The 5936-nt window shown below is 39.9% G+C and overlaps 1 long non-coding RNA gene across 2 annotated transcripts; it reads left to right on the top strand.

The window, feature by feature from the left end:
- Positions 1-1291: 1291 nt before the first annotated feature.
- LOC115354033 (uncharacterized) lies at positions 1292-5525 on the top strand. 2 transcript variants are annotated; one of them, XR_003927756.1, is made up of 4 exons: positions 1292-1485; positions 1931-2237; positions 2723-2877; positions 4932-5525. It is a non-coding gene; the product is annotated as an uncharacterized LOC115354033 (long non-coding RNA). The 2 variants fall into 2 exon arrangements; XR_003927755.1 differs by having other exon boundaries at positions 1299-1485; positions 5016-5525.
- The last annotated feature ends 411 nt before the right edge of the window (positions 5526-5936 follow it).

The raw sequence follows: 5936 nt of genomic DNA, 5'->3' as shown, positions 1-5936 counted from the left end.
TAGTATTCCCTCAGAAAACTAAGCACGACCACAGCTTTGGTCTGGCACTCACCTCCAAAGACGTCGCCATCGAGCAAGTTTTTGACAGACATCTCCATTTCTGCTTCAGCTTGATGAATTACATGCTCTGTGTCAGCTCGCCTGACTGCATGACCGGGTCATCCATCGCAAACACTTCAACTACCAGCACCAGGACAAGGAATGGGTTGGAAGATAGGTGTGCTGAAGACCAGATGAATACAACAGTGCCACATCACATCATGGAGAGACTGGGAAGGGAGACAGAGGGACATCTTTCAATGAAATGAGAGCTGAATGATTTGAGTGGAACAATGGGAAACATGGGCCTATAATCAACACTTCAAGGGAGAAACTATTTTATGTCTTTCATGCTGCAGGTGAACTTGCTGAAACTCATTTGCAGAATAACAGCTACCTCATAAATAATAAAGAAACTAGTGCACCCCTTGTAGCACCAACTTTGTTCCAGTGCGTTCCCGAGCTCGGCCAGGATGGAGTCCTCAAAAAAAAAAAAAAAAAAAAAAATTTCCCCTGCTGGTGAAATTTGAGGTGCTCAAAAGATCTTGTGGCGCAGGGCAATGGGAAGATGTAATATGTGACTTCATTGTGCTTCATTATAGAGCAGAGGTGTTTAAGTGATTGACATCTTAACAAAGTGTGTCACTAAAAGAACAATGCGCCTCTTTTGGAGAGCATAATGAAGTGGAACTGCACCAAAGCTTCACTGAGGTAACACAGAGCTAATTTTTTTAGAATAATCTGCAGCTTAATTTATAGCAGCATATTGTATGGGCAACTCACATGGAAGGTATGCATGTTTGATATGTGCGTTCTCTACATCATGCTCATACTGCCCTCCAGTGTCGAAAGGGTGCATGTAGGGAGAAATACGTCTGGCTTGACATGTTAATACAATACATACAGACATTAATCACTGAGAGTCAGCAAGGCACTTTGTTCCACCTTGCTTTTGTGCACAGCTTCACTGGCCACTGAGATGGTTGTTAAGTGGTTATTCGGACCAAGATAAACACATATAAAATCAATGGAGAATATGCTTAAGTTTGTCTCCTTTTTAAATACAACCAGCACTGTTGTGTTGAACAAAACAATGTGCATTTTACAGTCATATTCAACACAGGATGCTTAGTCAAAAAGACAAAGGGTTACATCAACATACTTTCTATTGATCTAAGCCTCTACAAAGAGCACCTGATTCTCATTTGGCTGATTCAGGACCCACGCAGTGATCCTATATCTTTTTTTTTTTTTTGACATATAAAGTCATGTTTGTTAGGTTTACCAACAGCTCTGGTTTAAATCGAAGGAGCAGGAAAGGCTACAGTAAGTGACCGTGCATGCTACAAGGTTAATAATGTGACTACAACAGTGATGTTCTACCTTTAGAAACGCTGTTTGAGCCAACATTTGACAGACGGCACAGAACATGGACTTGATGTACTGGTATGTTATTGTTTTATCATTATTATATAAAGAGTAAATATGTTAAAGACAGGGTATTTGTATTCACAATGACAATGAGATTTATCTGCAGTAAAGCTGGGCAAACTATCAATATTATATCAACACTAGGACATGAGACTAAGGAGTTTTGGATATGATAATATTGCAATAAGACATGAGTTTATTTTCCTGCTTTTAAAGGCTGCATTACAGTAAAGAGATGCAATTTTCTCAATTTATTAGACTCTTCTGGCTGTTGTATTATTTGCCTCTACCTCTATGATTATCATATCCATATTGCTAATAATCTCTTATGCGTAAATAGCACCAATAGTCATCACAACAATATCATCACAATATCAATATCAATTGTATTTGATCAAAGATACCGTGATGTTTGATTTTGTCCATATCTCCCAGCCCTAATCTGTGGTCTCTGCTGCAGCTGCTATCCTCTGTGAACTCGTTATCAAAGCCACCCACACAATGGAACACACATGTGCAACTCACCAGAAGGCCGTCCATTACAACCCAGCTGTTTTCAAGGAGATCCATGCAGACGTGAAAGCAGGCATTCCAACGGCACAGGAGATCAATACAAATAATCACATGAGTCATGTTTGGAGCTGTGGCTATGCCTCCGATGTTCCAGCCTGCTACCTGCACACAAATACAGACAAAAGGAAAAGTGGTGTCAGTGGGTGAAACTTTGATCATACAGGATTCCTAAAGGTAGCAAAGAAGTAGTTCAGGTGAACGCAGATCTACCTTTGAAACAGCCTATAGATGATCATTCAAATTTCAATATGAATGGATAAGGGATACAGAAAATTAACAGTAGTTAACAGAAGCAAGTGATTCAGAAAGAAAAACATGTCTTCAAGAAAATAGTGGATACACAAACTGTTTATAGACCTAAATAACATAAAACCATTTTTTATGTCTCTTTATCTGGTGTTGCTTAAGTTTGCAGGCTAGAAATGAATGCTGTACATAAAAAACAGAAAACTCAAGGCAATCTATAGGGCCATGGCTAAATGTAAATCAGTAACTTCCACCCTTACTAAACATTTGTTGGCTTGTTAAGTGGTGGCTGCTGATCTAAATTTTTGGTGAAGTAGAAGCAACACCCTCCATTCATCACCTATCCCATGTTATTTCCTTCTCACAAACTTTCATTTTGCAATATGACAATTTTTCCTCTGTCATCATGAGTATTATTTTGTGTTTCAAACAGAAAAATACAGCCATAAATGCAGACCCTCAGATATTTGGCCAAAGGACTCACTGGATTTCTAGAAGCAGATTTCTCTCAGATGAAGGGAGGTCTCCGCTGGTGTTTGGATGTGGAAGAATGTGGAATATGCTGAGTATGGTACACATTACTCATAGGTAACACATATTTATGACATACAGACCTTGAGTACAATAAAAATTTAATTGAAATATAGCCACAAGTCTCAACGAGCAGGGGTCCAAGCAGCATGAGCGCTTAGGGAGCTTTGATGCTTATTGAAGAGTTTATGAATTCTGAAATTTTAAGCTTCAGTGGATAAACAAAGCCTGGGAACTCTGAGAATTTCAGATCAGTGTCAGCTCACATGTTGGATGGTTGAAAAGCTTGAAAAGCAGGTGAGATAAAATTGCCAGTGTCTGTGAGGAGGACTTGAACACAGGACCTTTATCTCCAGGTGAGGTGACTTAGACTGTGAGCCACTGAGCACATGGCTTGTCCTCAGTGACTCACAATATTTTTGAGGAAAACAAAATGACAGGAACATTTTTGCCAGTTTAAACCTTAAAAAAAAAAAAAAAAAAAAACAATTTAACTGTTGGGAATACAATTCTGAAAAAAAAAAAAAAAAAACCTCACAATCTGCTGTTATCAGGTGCATTGTCAAATATTTTGATGTTTGATCAAACACTGAATCACTGTGGACTTAACATTTGACCAACCTCAGCCCCATTTGAAACATGTGATATCTAATATCTAAACAAAAGAATGTCTGTGTTGAATGAAGATTTGTGGAGATACAGATGTTAACTGATTTTGCATATTTTGAAAAATAGAGTGGACATCTGAATTGACCATAAGTTGCTTGAGGCAAATTTTTGTCACAGATCAATGGATGTGCTGAAAAAAAAAAAAAAATCAGCTCTGTGGTGGGCTTAAAAACGTGTCCTAATCATCAGTCAGTCCAGTGGTTCCCAACTCGGTCCTCAAGGCCCTCTGCCCTGCAGGTTTTTGTTTCAGCTCCACTCTTTCACACCTAATCCGTTTAATGGTTACATGCTAATTGGTTGAAACAGATCTACCTGAATAGGGTATGCACCTTAATTGGGTCAGGTGTGCCTTGAGGACTGGTTTGGGAACCACTCGGCTAGCCAATCAGCAACTGCAAATTATGTTATTGAACTGAACAGGATTGAAGCCTTGAACCCAAAATAGTGAAAAAAACAAGAGCTGCTGCAGCATTACTAATATTATTACTCACAGTTATTAACTACTTTAGATTGTTTTAGGTAAGAGGTAGTTTAGGTACTTAGAGAAAACTAGTTAATTAATGTCAACTTTTAACTCACCTTTATGTGGGAGGATAACCCACTTATTTTGCTGTTCCATCTCATCCTCCGTGTTTCTGTTTCTCTCCTCATCATAACAACTCGACTTTGACAACCAGAAGCTCAGTTCACAACATTCCCAGTAGATAAATAACAAATTTGGGAGCAGCTAGCCCTTGATGACACAGGTTTGTCACATAAATTGAGCATGCAGCAATTGTATTTTGCTTTTTATGTATCTGTTTACCTGTTTATTGTGCTTTCTGCATCCGATATGCCACCCATACGTGTGCAATCATCAACATCTTAGCTTCAGTAAGGGACCCAGTTGTCTTCCGGTCATCCTGCTGGACCCCTGCAGTTCCACAGTGTTGCAGTTTCAATAGCAGGTGGAAAAAAGAAAAGAAAAGAAAAATTTCATTAGAGATTATAGTAGGCTAGGACTGAAAGAAATCAGCTCATGAACAAATCGATGCATATGTAAGAAGTGGTAACTGGGATTTTAGAGGTTTGTGATTTTTACATGTTGATGTCTGGCTCTGCTGATGTCACAATGTTTAGGCTGATAAAATAAAATTTGTGTGATTCTATTATAAACTCATATTTGATTGTGAGGTATAGGACTACGTGGCATACTAAATCCATCCAAAGCCCTTATAGTCTTAAATAACCCACTCGTCCAGGTCTTGTAATCTGTAATTGTGATGATATACTGTCCTATTCATCACTGTCTATCCAGTCTGGTCAAGATCACTGGCTTGGTCTCGATGCTGTGCTCTATACTAATTAAATAAAGCGTCAGGGAGGTGACTTTGCTGGTGTTACAGGAAGACAGCGGACCAGCACAACACTCCCTTCAAGTATCTGTCTCTCTGTTTCCATAGCAGCAGACGTAGGACCCTCACCACCATCACCACTACAGTTTTTTTTTCTCTTTTTTTTTTCTGGGTGTGAACCATTCTCCCAAGGTCAGCCACAGCGGGAGGCATAACTGCCATTCATCTGCCAAACCCTGGAGGGGAAGAGTATTTCCATCTCAACAAAAAGAGCTCCTGACACCCCCTGACCCTGTGTGGAGCGTGAACAGAGCCACCGCTGAGGACGAGAGACCATCAGGGCCACGGGGTTCATCCCAACCAACAGCTGTGCAGCATCCAACGCGGCCAAAACACCGAGATGATGAATTTCTGCCCTACAGTGGGCTAGGCAGGCGGTTCCTCACTCGATGCTGAGAGGATAATTCAATTAGCTCAAAGTGTACGCCGCTGAAGTCTAAAGCTGAATTTATAATGACACTGGAACCTGGGGTTATTGTGTGTTTATCATAAGAGACTGAGTGGGCTTCATGCTGAATATTCCCTCTGTAATGACTTTCCTTCGGCCCTGTTTTCTGTTAACAAAATCAGTTGTTATGCTGCACAGTGAATGGACCATAACTGTGTGTTGTTTTGATGATATTAAACATTTACAGCAGCTGCATTGAGTCTCATTTTGTATGGAAAACATGCCATGTAGCCTATTGTGACAGATTGGGCTGTCTGGCTCCTCTGTCAGGAGAATGCATGCAGCTCTCTTGTTCAGTGCTTTTTTTTTTTCTTTTTTTTTTTCAAGGTTGGCCATAGTTGTGCACTGCATAGAAAAGAAGTGTAGTCAGGATGAATAATGGCATCACTAGAATGACTTGCTCCTCGGGGAATACATCAATCAATAGTGTTTATTTGTGTTTACTGTAAATAAATACAACACCGCATAATCACTCATTCTGGCTGCAAATGTCTCCCTCTGCTGGCTGCGGTGTGTATTACATCAACAAAAAAACGGTTGTCCAAGGGCAAAGCAAAATTCCGCCTTCTCCTATCTGATTGGTTGAGGTTATAGTTCTTGCATGC

The sequence above is a fragment of the Myripristis murdjan genome, chromosome 22 (assembly GCF_902150065.1).
Source record: "Myripristis murdjan chromosome 22, fMyrMur1.1, whole genome shotgun sequence".
Lineage (NCBI taxonomy): Eukaryota > Metazoa > Chordata > Actinopteri > Holocentriformes > Holocentridae > Myripristis > Myripristis murdjan.
Note: the sequence above shows the minus strand (reverse complement) of the source record. Positions and strands in the feature narration are given on the sequence as shown.